Below are 13,894 nucleotides of genomic sequence, written 5' to 3'. Positions count from 1 at the left end.
GATGTGAACCATCTCCATAGAGGGCAATATGTTTCCAGCCCTCTGGCGGCAGCGGCGTCACACTACAGGCGACAAAACGCCTAGGTGTGAATGGGGACTAAGAGTTTTCTATTGCCTCTAATGAGCAGTTCACACATTTACGTACAGGTTCAGTGGGCCTACCAGTCACACTGGGCTAGATTCAGATAGGTGAGCGGATCTTTAGATCCGCGCAACCTATCTGATTTACGTTACGCCACCGCAAGTTTTTGAGGCAAATGCTTTATTCAGAAAGCACTTGCCTGTAAACTTGCGGCGGCGTATCGTAAATCCCCTGGCGGAATTCAAATTCCGCGGCTACGGGGCGTGTAAAATTTAAATCAGGCGCGCCCCCGCGCCGAACGAACTGCGCATGAGCCGTCCGTAAAATTTCCCAGCGTGCATTGCTTTAAATGACGTCGCTAGGACGTCATTGGTTTAGACGTGAACGTAAATTACGTCCATCCGTATTCGCGAACGACTTACGCAAACGACGTAAAAAATTTAAAACTCGGCGCGGGAACGACGCCCATACTTAACATAGGATACGCCGCATATAACAGGGGTAACTATACGCCAGAAAAAGCCGAACAGCAGAGGCTCTTTACCACGTGATCAGCCGTGTCCAACCACGGCTGATCACGATGTAAACAGGAAGAGCCGTTGATCGGCTCTTCCTCACTCACGTCTGAGGCCCCGTACACACGACCGAGGAACTCGATGTGCCAAACACATCGAGTTCCTCGGCGAGTTCAGTGTGGAAGCCGCAGAGGAGCTCGGCGGGCCGACTTTCCTCATTGAACAACGAGGAAATAGAGAACATGTTCTCTTTTCAGCCCGACGAGTTCCTCGACGGGTTCCTCGCTGAAAAGTGTACACGCGACCGAGTTTCTCGGCAGAATCCAGCTCTGACCGAGTTTCTGGCTGAATTCTGCCGAGAAACTCGGTCGTGTGTACGGGGCCTGAGAGACGCGAGTATAGGAGAGCCGATCGGCGGCTCTCCTGACAGGGGGGGGGGTTCGCGTTGATTGTTTATCAGTGCAGCCCCCCCTCGGATGTCAACACTGGACCACCAGGGAGTGCCCCCCAGTGCTTAATAGAGCAAAAAAAAACACACAAATAAAAAAATATAACACAATCGATGCCAATCAGTGCCCACAAATGGGCACTGACTGGCAACATGGGCACTGGATGAAATGATGCCATCAGTGCCACCCCTCAGTGTCCATCAGTGCCACCCAGTGTCCATCAGTGCCACCTCTTAGTGCCCATCTATGCCCAGTGCCCACCTATCAGTGTCCATCTGTGCCACCCATAAGTACCCATCAGTGTCACCCATAAGTGCCACCCATGAGTGCCCATCAGTGCTGCCAAAGAGTGCCCAGTGCCGCCTATGAGTGCCCATCAGTGCCGCCTTGCCCATCAGTGCCGCCTATGCGTGCCCATCAGTGCCGCCTATTAATGCCCATCAGTGCAGAATATCAGCGCCGCCTATCGGTGCCCATCAGTGCCATCTCATCGCTGCCCATCAGTGCCGCCATATCAGTGCCCATAATTGAAGAAGAAAACTTACTTATTTACAAAAAAAATTACAGAAAAAAAAAAAAAACTTACCGTATTTATCGGGGTATAGCGCGCTCCCGCGTATAGCGCGCACCCCTAAACTTGCCCTGAATTCCTGTGGAAAAAAGATTTTTTGTACTTACAGTTTTGGTGTCTTGCGCAGTGTCCATCGGCGGCCTCGTCGGGTACGTCGCCCGTCTGCGGCTTCGGGTGTCCTCTTCGTCGGGTCCGGCGTCCTTCTGCGGCGTCCTCGCGTCCTCCCCGCTCGTTTCCCGCGCCGAGTTTGAATACTGCGCCGACATATACCGAGCGCAGTACACTCGTGTATTGTCGGGCAGGCTCGGCTACTCTCGCGCTGACGTCCTGTACGTCCAGGACGTCAGCGCGAGAGGCACCGAAACTGCCCGAAGATACACGAGTGTACTGCGCTCGGTATATGCCGGCGCAGTATTCAAATTCAGGGCGGGAAAGCGGGTATCGGCGTATACCGCGCACCCACGATTTTGCCCTGATTTTCAGGGCAAAATAGTGCGCGGTATACGCCGATAAATACGGTAATTTTTTTAGATGGCTGCATATGATAAGCACAGTTGGCTGCATATGATAAGCACAGTTGGCTGCATATGATCGGCACAGAGGCTGCATATGATGGGCACAGAGGCTGCATATGATGGGCACAGAGGCTGCATATGATGGGCACAGAGGCTGCATATGATGGGCACAGTGGCTGCATATGATGGGCACAGAGGCAGCAATTAATGGGGTACAATTGGCTGCATATGATGGGCACAGAGGCTGCATATGATGGGCACAGTGGCTGCATATGATGGGCACAGTAGCTGCATATGATGGGCACAGTAGCTACATATGATGGGCACAGTAGCTGCATATGATGGGCACAGTAGCTGCATATGATGGGCACAGATGGCTGCATATGATGGGCACAGTGGTGGCTACATATGATGGGCACAGTTGGCTGCATATGATGGGCACAAGTGGCTGCATATGATGGGCAGAGTGGCTGCATATGATAAGCACAGTTGGCTGCATATGATGGGCACAGTTGGCTGCATATGATGGGCACAGGTGGCTGATTTTGCTGGGCACAGAGTCTTCATATGATGGGCACATGTGGCTGCTTTTGCTGGACACAGAGTCTGCATACGATGGGCACAGTGGCTGGATTTGCTGGGCACAGAGTCTGCATATGTTATGCACAGTTGGCTGCATATGATGGGCACAGTTGGCTGCATATGATGGGCACAGTTGGCTGCATATGATGGGCACAGGTGGCTGATTTTGCTGGGCACAGAGTCTGCCTATGATGGGCACAGTTGCTGCTTTTGCTGGGCACAGAGTCTGCCTATGATGGGCACAGTGGCTGCATTTGCTGGGCACAGAGTCTGCATACGATGGGCACAGTGGCTGCATTTGCTGGGCACAGAGTCTGCATACGATGGGCACAGTGGCTGGATTTGCTGGGCACAGAGTCTGCATATGTTATGCACAGTTGGCTGCATATGATGGGCACAGTTGGCTGCATATGATGGGCACAGTTGGCTGCATATGATGGGCACAGGTGGCTGATTTTGCTGGGCACAGAGTCTGCCTATGATGGGCACAGTTGCTGCTTTTGCTGGGCACAGAGTCTGCCTATGATGGGCACAGTGGCTGCATTTGCTGGGCACAGAGTCTGCATACGATGGGCACAGTGGCTGCATTTGCTGGGCACAGAGTCTGCATACGATGGGCACAGTGGCTGCATTTGCTGGGCACAGACTCTGCATACGATGGGCACAGTGGCTGCTTTTGCTGGGCACATAGTCTGCATATGTTATGCACATGTGGCTGCATATTATGGGCAGAGTTGCTGCCACTGCGGACAAGCCTGTGTGAAAGGAACCTAAGATGTCAGGAGAGTTAATAGGCGCTATTTATTTTTCTATGTTGCCATTAGACCAATTACTTGAATACACCAGAGCAGGACATTGGGAGCTGATAACATATGATTCAATCCTAATAGCGCGAGAGAAAAAAAAGAAAATTGTGTCTTTGTAGTAACAAGTTACAAAGTAGCAATCATATAGAAATACAAAGTTCAGATCCAGATGATAAACCTTCACACAGTCCAAGGACAGGACGGCTATTCATAGATTACAGGCAGGAGATGTCACAGCCAATCACAGGGAGCAGGAGGGGAATCACCGTGCGCTGCATCCAATGAGCATTCAGCTTCCTCTGACAGCAGAGAGGAAGGAGGAAGTGCTGTACACACAGCTGAGCGAGAAGAATAACTAATCATCACACTGCAGGTAATACTGAGAGATCACTGAGCTCTATAGAGGGAGATGTGTCATGTATAGAGATCACTGAGCTCTATAGAGGGGGGGATGTGTCATGTATAGAGATCACTGAGCTCTATAGAGGGAGATGTGTCATGTATAGAGATCACTGAGCTCTATAGAGGGAGATGTTTCATGTATAGAGATCCCTGATCTCTATAGAGGGAGATGTGTCATGTATAGAGATCCCTGAGCTCTATAGAGGGAGACGTGTCATGTATAGAGATCACTGAGCTCTATAGAGGGGGATGTGTCATGTATAGAGATCACTGAGCTCTATAGAGGGAGACGTGTCATGTATAGAGATCACTGAGCTCTATAGAGGGAGATGTGTCATGTATAGAGATCACTGAGCTCTATAGAGGGAGACGTGTCATGTATAGAGATCACTGAGCTCTATAGAGGGAGACGTGTCATGTATAGAGATCACTGAGCTCTATAGAGAGATGTGTCATGTATAGAGATCACTGAGCTCTATAGAGGGAGATGTGTCATGTATAGAGATCACTGAGCTCTATAGAGAGAGATGTGTCATGTATAGAGATCACCGAGCTCTATAGAGGGAGATGTGTCATGTATAGAGATCACTGAGCTCTATAGAGGGGGGGTGTCATGTATAGAGATCACTGAGCTCTATAGAGGGGGGGGGGGTGTCATGTATAGAGATCACTGAGCTCTATAGAGGGGATGTGTCATGTATAGAGATCACTGAGCTCTATAGAGGGAGATGTGTCATGTATAGAGATCACTGAGCTCTATAGAGGGGGGGTGTCATGTATAGAGATCACTGAGCTCTATAGAGGGGGGGGGGTGTCATGTATAGAGATCACTGAGCTCTATAGAGGGAGATGTGTCATGTATAGAGATCACTGAGCTCTATAGAGTGGGATGTGTCATGTATAGAGATCACTGAGCTCTATAGAGGGAGATGTGTCATGTATAGAGATCACTGAGCTCTATAGAGGGGGGGTGTCATGTATAGAGATCACTGAGCTCTATAGAGGGGGGGGGGGTGTCATGTATAGAGATCACTGAGCTCTATAGAGGGGATGTGTCATGTATAGAGATCACTGAGCTCTATAGAGGGGGATGTGTCATGTATAGAGATCACTGAGCTCTATAGAGGGGGGGTGTCATGTATAGAGATCACTGAGCTCTATAGAGGGGGGGGTGTCATGTATAGAGATCACTGAGCTCTATAGAGGGGGGGGGGTGTCATGTATGAGCTCTATAGAGGGGGATGTGTCAGTGTACACATACTCATTGTATCTGGTATATTACGATACAACAATATACTCCTGGGCTGCCTGCCACTAGTGAAAATAAATTATGTATTTTATCAAAAAGTGTTGAAAGCAGCCTAAGGCCCGGTTCACACTGGTCCAGCATTCTCTCCGACTTGGAGAGCACAGGTCGTGTGAAAATCAATGGTTCCCTATGAGAGGTATCTTAATTGGTCCGACTTGTTCCCCCCCCCCCCCCCAAGACCATACTAGACCCTACGCCAAAGAAAAAAAAACAGCTCCCCCAAAATCCATACCAGACCCTTATCCGAGCAAGCGGCACAACAGATCAGGAAAGGGGTGGGGGGGGGGGGGGGCGAGCGAGCCTCCTTCCCCTCTGGAGCATACCAGGCCACACGCCCTCAACATGTGAGGGGGGGGGAGTGCTTTGGGGCCACCCTAAAGCACCTTGGGGACCAAGGTCCTCTTCCTAACAACCTTGGGTGGTGGTTGTGGGATTTGCAGGCAGGGAGTTTATCAGAATCTGGAAACCTCCTTTAACAAGGGGGTCCACAGATCCCAGCCCTCCTATGCGTTAGTGCGGGGTTTAAGTGGTTAAAGCAGGCAATGAGGAGGTACTACCACGCCTCCTTACCACCTAAGGAAGAGTGACCCAAATGTAAATTGCTCTTTTAGAGAATTATGCCGCGTACACACGATTATTTTTCAGCATGAAAAAAACGTTGTTTTTCAAAAACGTCATTTAACCACTTCCATACCGCGTCATTGTGAAATGACGGCGGCAGGAACCCCTCCTCGATCCGGGTGGACGTCATGTGACGTCCTGGACTTTGAAGGGGGATATCTGAATGATGCCTGCAGCTAGAGGCATCATCCAGATATCTATCTCTTTTGCCGGCGATTCTGCACAACGTAAGAACGATCATAGCGGCGATTCCGCCGCTAGATCGTTCTTACAGGCGGCGGGAGGGGACATCCCCCCCCTCCCGCCGCCATCCGGTGCTTCTCCGGGCTCTCCCGTGCCATCGGGGGCCCGGAGAACGAATCGTCCGGCGTACGCAGGAAGCATAGAGGTGACTGGTGACCAGATGGTCACCAGTCATCTCTATGACCGTCGGAGGACCCGGGCGCGATGTGATGACGTCACGCCCGGGTCCCCGTAAGTAAACAAAGCCGCAATTGCGGCTGCTAAGCAACACTGATCATGAGATCGGTGAATTTTTTTTCACCGATCTCATGCTTTCCAGCCTGGAGGAGAGATGTGGGGTCTTATTGACCCCGCATCTCACCATAAAGAGGACCTGTCACACACATTCCTATTACAAGGGATGTTTACATTCCTTGTAATAGGAATAAAAGTGATAATAAAAAAATTTAAATAAAAAATAAAGTGTAAAAAAAGAAATAAATATTTAAAAAAAAAAAAAAAAATTTTTTAACGCCCCTGTCCCCGGTAGCTCGCGCGCAGAAGCGAACGCACACGCAAGTCCCGCCGACATATGTAAACGCCGTTTAAACCACATATGTGAGGTATCGCCGCGTGCGTTAGAGTGCCAGCAACAATTCTAGCACTAGATCTCCTCTGTAAATCTAAACTGGTAACCTGTAAACAATTTCAAAGCGTTGCCTATGGAGATTTTTAAGTACCGAAGTTTGGCGCCATTCCATGAGTGTGCGCAATTTTAAAGCGTGACATGTTGGGTATCTATTTACTCGGTGTAACATCATATTTCATATTTTACAAAAAAATTGGGCTAACTTTACTGTTTTGTTATTTTTTTAATTCATGAAACAATTTTTTTCCAAAAAAAAGGCGTTTAAAAAATTATTGCGCAAATAGCGTGCAAGATAAAACGTTTCAATGACCGTCGTTTTATTCCCTAGGGTGTCTGCTAAAAAAACATATATAATGTTTGGGGGTTCTGCGTAATTTTCTAGCAAAAAAAATATGATTTGTACATGTAGGAAAGAAGTGCCAGAATAGGCCTGGTATGGATGGGTGTATAACTGCCCTGTATGGAAGAGGTTAAAAACAACGTAAAAAACCTGTGCATGCTCAGAAGCAAGTTGTGAGACGGGAGTGCTCGTTCTGGTAAAACTACTGTTCATAATGGAATAAGCACATTCATCACGCTGTAAGGCTGGGTTCACACTACGATTTTCCCGTCCGTCAGCCGCATACGATTTATATGAAAAAACGTATGCGGCTGAAACGGACGTAAACGTATAGAACCGCACATATGTGCGTTTTCCATTGACTTTAATGTTAAAAAAAAACGTATGCGTTTGCCATACGGTTTCAAAAACGGCCGCAAAACCGTGGTTGAACACGGTTTTGCGTACTGTTAAAAAACGTTTTGCCAGCAAATCGTACGCACCCGGATGCATACGATTTGCAATGCATTGTCTATGTATGCGTTTTCCCGTACGGCCCGTACGTTTTCAATACTGAAATCGTATGCGGCTGACGGACGGGAAAATCGTAGTGTGAGCCCAGCCTAACAGACAAAAAAGCGCAAATCGTCTTTTACTAACACGGAATCAGCTAAAGCGGCCCCAAGGCGAATGGAACTTCCTCTTTATAGTGCCGTTGTACTTCACCGCGCTTTGCTAGATCATTTTTTTAAAACGATGGTGTGTGGGCAACATCGTTTTAATGATGAAGTTGGGAAAACTTTGTTTTTTGGACATGCTGAAAAATGATCGTGTGTACGCGGCATGAGAGAACAAAGCTAGTGTTATAGAGGTTGTAAACCTGCAGGGGAAAAAAACCTGCAAGACAAAGGCACAATGAGCTAGTGTGCATTGCATGCTAGCTCTTTATGAAATACTTACCTTAGAACGATGCCCTGCAGTGCCGCCCGCACTCCGTTCCCACAGCTGACATCTTTCACCGGAGTTACTTCCTGGTCCGCAGGCTCCGACGCTATAATTGGCCGGAGCCGCGATGATGTCACCCTCGCGCCTTCACAGCACCAGCTGCCCGTTTCTTCAGTGCGCATGCGCTGATGTTGTCATCAGCAGCGCATATAGTGAAAATCTCCTAAACGGTGCAAGTTTAGGAAATGTTTACAGTACCTACAGGTAGGTCTTATTATAGACTTAAATGTAGGTACACGTGGTGTAACAGAGTTTACAAACACTTCAATGAGCTTAAAGTGATTGTAAATGATCATCTTGTGAAACAACTCATGCAGTTTAAAACAGAAATGGAAGGCAAAACATTTTTGTATAGATATTAAAAAAACATTATAAATACCTTGGGCCATATTCTGAGAGAAGTTACGATGGAGTATCTCAGGATACTCCATCGTATCTCTATTTTTTGGCCCGCGTATCTATGCGAGTGATTCTTAGAATCATTTTCGCATAGATACGCTTAAGATCCGACATGTGTAAGTCACTTACACTGTCGGATCTTAAATGTAATTACCCAGCCGGCCGCTAGGTGGCGTTTACGTTCAGGTCTCATTTGTTTATGCAAATGAGCCTGATACGCCGATTCCCGAACGAATTTGCGTCGCGTAACCGTCGCTAACGTCGTTTGCGTAAGCTAAGGTTACCCCTGCTATATGAGGGGTAACCTTACGCCAGTCCCACGTACGCCATGTTAAGTATGGCGTCGGGTCCGCGTCGTCTTTTCCCGTCGGGTACGTCGTTTCCCTAAGTCGTTCTTGAATACGACTTTACGTCAATGACGCACACGTCGGCGTCATTGACTTTTTTCCCCCGAGAACTGGAGCATGCGCACTGGGCTATTTTAAGCCCGGCGCATGCGCAGTTCGTTCAAAACGGGGGCGCGCTTAATTTAAATAGAAGCCGCCCCCTTGGATTTACGCGGGGATACGCCGGGCCAATTACACTACGCCGCCCCAAACTACTGTTTTTTCCCCCTTTTTTCTATGTGATCACATTCCCTCTGTTCTCAGCTGCATAAACGCTGGGGGGGGGGGGGGGGGTGTAGCAGTAGCACACCGATCTTCCCAGTGAAAGGCTGTGCATCGGGGGGGTGTCAGGACAAGTCTGAACATTGAAGGAGAGCACAGCGTAGCTAGAGAACTGACCACGCTGTGCTCTCCTGCTTAGAGTGGTCAGTTTTTAATACGAAAGTAGAGGGACTGGCAGGAACAGCAGGGATTTCACACAAAGGAAGCAATACAAAAAGGACAGGATACTTTATTATACAGGTACATGATATAGCAGGTACGTATCCGAAATATTAAATGTTGGGATAATGTACGCTTTAAATACTGTATTTATCGGGGTATAGCGCACCCCAAGTTTAGAAGGGAAGTTTAAGGAAAAAACTTACATTTTGGATGTCTTGCCCGGCGTCCATCAGCGGCCTTGTCTGTCTGCGGCCTTGCGCGGGGTCCGTCTGCGGCCTTGCGCGGGGTCCGTCTGCGGCCTTGTGCGGGGTCCGTCCAGCATTGTCGGTGTCCGTCTGCTGTCTTGCCCAGCATCCATCAGCGGCCTTGTCCGGCATAGCGGCCTTGTCCATCTGCAGCCTTGCGCGGGGTCCGTCCAGCCTTGTCGGTGTCCGTCTGCTGTCTTGCCCAGCATCTATCAGCGGCCTTGTCCGGCATAGCGGCCTTGTCTGTCTGCGGCCTTGCGTGGGGTCCGTCCAGCCTTCTCGGTGTCTGTCTGCTGTCTTGCCCAGCATCCATCAGCGGCCTTGTCCGGCATAGCGGCCTTGTCCGGCGTCCGTCTGCGGCCTTGCGCGGGGTCCGTCCAGCCTTGTCGGTGTCCGTCTGCTGTCTTGCCCAGCATCCATCAGCGGCCTTGTCCGTCTGCGGCCTTGCGTGGGGTCCGTCCAGCCTTCTCGGTGTCCGTCTGCTGTCTTGCCCAGCATCCATCAGCGGCCTTGTCCGGCGTCCGTCTGCCGCCTTGCGCGGGGTCCGTCCAGCCTTGTCGGTGTCCGTCTGCTGTCTTGCCCAGCATCCATCAGCGGCCTTGTCCGTCTGCGGCCTTGCGTGGGGTCCGTCCAGCCTTCTCGGTGTCCGTCTGCTGTCTTGCCCAGCATCCATCAGCGGCCTTGTCCGGCATAGCGGCCTTGTCCGGCGTCCGTCTGCGGCCTTGCGCGGGGTCCGTCCAGCCTTGTCGGTGTCCGTCTGCTGTCTTGCCCGGTGTCCATCGGCGGCCTTGTCCGGCGTCCGTCTGTTTGAGTTTGGCGCCTCAGTCGAGCTGTGCAGAGCCGGATTTCCGGTGTTTTCGGCTCCTCTCGTGTGGCTGCGGGCAGAGCCGAGCGTGGCCGAGCCTAGCCGAGTGCCCAGTACACTCGACTCGGCTCGGTCTTTGTCTGTCTTTGTCGGCGGTGCTCTGAGACAGCCGACAAAGACAGGATCGGCATATAATGCGCACCCACGATTTCCCCCTGATTTTAGGGGGAAAAAAGTGCGTGTTATACGCCGATAAATACGGTACTTTTTCTTTTATTATTGTAGATGGCCTTTTTAATCCTGTGCTGTCCTGAGGGCTGCATGTGGTCCCCGGGGCTCTCAGGTGAAAAATTCTGGCTAAGATAGACTGCAGTGTTTAGTATAAAGAGTTGCTTTAAAGTAGTTAGAATGTATCATTATGAAGTGTGCTCTTATTGCTGTAAAGCATTTAAATACCATCCTGTTAAGTGAAAGTGATTTTCATTTCTTGCGTCTTTTTACAATTTGGCATGCTGTTATTTTCAAGCAAAAAAAAATAAAAAATAAAGAAAAAATATATACATTATTTTTAGATACCTTTTTTAAATGCTAAAGTACTCTGCATTACAAACCTGAAAAAGTAGGACATTATAAAGTAAATGGTCTGCTAAGAGAGAGAAAAGCGAAGAAAACAAAAGAATTACAAAAAAAGAAAACAATTATGTGCACTTTAAGTGATTGTAAATGATCACCTTGTAAAACGACCCATTCAGTTTAAAATGGAAATGAAAGGCAAAACATTTTTAAATATATATAAAAAATACATTATAAATACCTTATTTCTTTTTCTTTTTTTTTTTATAAGTGATCACCCTCTGTTCTCAGCTGCATAAGGCCCCTTTCAGACTGGGGCGGGAGCTGCGGTGGCGGTATAACGCCGCTAAAAATAGCGGCGCTATACCGCCGGAATTGCCGCGGGTATCAGCCGATAGCGGTGCGGTATTAACCCCCGCTAGCGGCCGATAAAGAGTTAATACCGCCCGCAATGCGCCTCTATAGAGGCGCATTGCGGGCGGTATTGCCGCGGTTTCCCATTGTTTTCAATGGGAAGGAGCGGTGAAGGAGCGGTATACATGCCACTCCTCTCACCGCTCCAAAGATGCTGCTGACAGGAGATTTTTTTTGTCTCCCGCCAGCGCATCGCCTCAGTGTGAAAGCCCTCGGGCTTTCACATTGAGTCTGCAGTGAAGGAGTTTTTCAGGCGCGATAGCAGCGCTATTTTTAGCGCTGTACCGCCTGAAAAACTCCTCAATGTGAAAGGGGCCTAAGAGCTGGGGAAAGAGCAGCAGCAGCACACTGAGCTTCCCAGTGAATGGCTGTGCAGTGGGGGCGTGTCAGGAGAAGTCTGATCATTGGAGGAAAGTACACTGATTTCCCATCATAGCTAGAGAAATGACCACGCTGTGTTCTCCTGCTTGGCGTGGTCAGTTTTTAATAGAAAAGCGGAAGGACTGGCAGGAACACCAGGGATTTCACATAAAGTAAGCAATACAAAGAGAACAGGATACTTTCTCATACAGGTACATGGTACAAGCAGGCATATATCAGGAGTATGAATAGTTGGGGTAACAAACGCTTTAAGTACATTATGCATGGTTACGTGGGACTTTGAGCCATTAAAAAACAAAAAAAAAGGTTCATGTGAACTGTCTTGCATGCCAAAAGTTTTGTGATTCTGATTAGCTGGGCTTGTGATCCTGACACCTCTGCCAGACAAAACAGTTAGGTCCCAGACCTCCCCAGCAGCCCAAGACCTTCATTTGTTCCTGGATACTCCTCAACCTGCTGATTTGACTGTGAAACGCACTAATCAGGGTTTATTATCTTCCCTGCTAAGCTGCACGTTAACATACGCAAAATGAAATGTCACGCCTTCGACTTCAAACACAGCAGACACAAGTCTGCAACAAAAAAAAAAAACTGCCTGGGAAACAATGAAAGGAAAAAAGCGCAAAGCTCAACCCTCAAAAAGGTGGATGAACTACATGAGCAGCCCATTGAAATCAGCGAGCCAGATCGTGTATGTAGCACAAGGCATGTTTTATTTATTTTTGCACTATTTATCACCAGCACTTATACTGCATGTTTAGTTTGTTTTTCTTTTTTCTTTCACAAAGATGGAGAGTGCAGGAATTCGGGGACTGCCCTGATGTCAGGTAGAGGATCTCTGGCCTCCTAGTCTTTTTCTTCTCCCCAATCAGAGAGGTCTCTTTTTAGGAGAGTCTCCCACCAAGTACTTGTCGGATTGGCTTCAGCAGGTGCCTAATAGAGTGCCTTGTGGCCCGGGGGTTCATGCCCTTGCTTATTGGAGGTCGGACGAGTGTAACCTCGTGCGCTGCGGTTTATTTATTTTTTGCTCATATGGTTTTGACAAGCACCCCAGGGGCCCCGAAAAAAAAAAAAAAATTGCTTGTTTTGAGATGGGCTAAAAACACCATCTGTATAATTTGTTTTCTGCTGTGTCCCTTTTTGAGAGATTGTCCTTCACTTCCTGTCTTAAAGCAGTAGTAAACCACACCAAATTATTTTTTTAAACACTGCAAGGTAAAGGCATAATGTGCTAGTATGCATTGCAAACTAGCACATTATGCAAGACTTACCTTAAAGTGATTGTAAAGGCAGAAGTTTTTTTTTTATCTTAATGCATTTTATGTATTAAGATAAACAGCCTTCTGTGTGCAGCAGCCCCCCCCCCCTTTCATACTTACCTGAGCCCTCTCTCTATCCAGTGATGTCCACGAGTGCCTCGGCCATCCGAGACTTTCCCTTCTAAATTGGCTGAGACACAGCAGCGGGGTGCCATTGGCTCCCACTGCTGTCAATCAAACTCAGTTAGCTGGTGGGCAGTTGGGATCAGTGGCAGTGCTGGCGGAGAGTTGGGATGAGTAGCAGTGCTGGGGTGAGTTCTGAGTAGCCAACTTAGGTGCCCTTGATCAAGGTCATCTGCTGATCTGAGAACTGTAGTGGGGACTTTTAATGGCAACTATAATCACAGGTAGTGTTACTCGCCATGTCTTTGGCTTCACTGTAGGGTTGTCCCAATACCGATACTAGTATCGGTATCGGTACCGATACCGAGCATTTGCCCGAGTACTTGTACTCGGGCAAACGCTCCGATGCTTCACCCGATACTTGTACAGGCAGGGTTATCAGTGCGGTGGGGGAGTTACAAGCACCGATCACCGCTGACTGTCCTTGTATCCTCCTCCAGCCCCCATCCATTCTGCTGCTGTCCCCCTCTGTGTCCCCCTCCATGTCCCCCTCCATACTGCCGTCTCCCTCTATGTCCCCCTCCGTGCTGCCATCTCCCTCCGTGTCCCTCTCCATACTGCCATCTCCCTCCGTGTCCCCCTCCGTGTCTCCCTCTGTGCTGCCGTCTCCCTCCGTGCTGCCGTCTCCCTCCGTGCTGCCGTCTCTTTCCGTGCTGCAGTCTCCTTCAGTGCTGCCGACTCCTTCCGTGCTGCCGTCTCCTTCCGTGCTGCCGTCTTCTTCCGTGCTGCCGTGTCTTCTTCCGTGCTGCCGTGTCTTC

The 13,894-nt window shown here is 49.0% G+C and overlaps 1 protein-coding gene across 1 annotated transcript in view; it reads left to right on the top strand.

The window, feature by feature from the left end:
- The first annotated feature begins 3,789 nt into the window (after positions 1–3,789).
- AMACR (alpha-methylacyl-CoA racemase) overlaps positions 3,790–13,894 on the top strand; it is an 82,784-nt gene continuing 72,679 nt past the window's right edge. Inside the window, exon 1 of the mRNA XM_040338130.1 lies at positions 3,790–3,893. The gene's annotated coding sequence lies outside the window, so the exon portion shown is untranslated. The remainder of the gene's footprint in view (positions 3,894–13,894) is intronic.

The sequence above is a fragment of the Rana temporaria genome, chromosome 1 (assembly GCF_905171775.1).
Source record: "Rana temporaria chromosome 1, aRanTem1.1, whole genome shotgun sequence".
In the NCBI taxonomy this organism is placed as follows: domain Eukaryota; kingdom Metazoa; phylum Chordata; class Amphibia; order Anura; family Ranidae; genus Rana; species Rana temporaria.
This window is presented reverse-complemented; position numbering and strand designations above follow the sequence as displayed.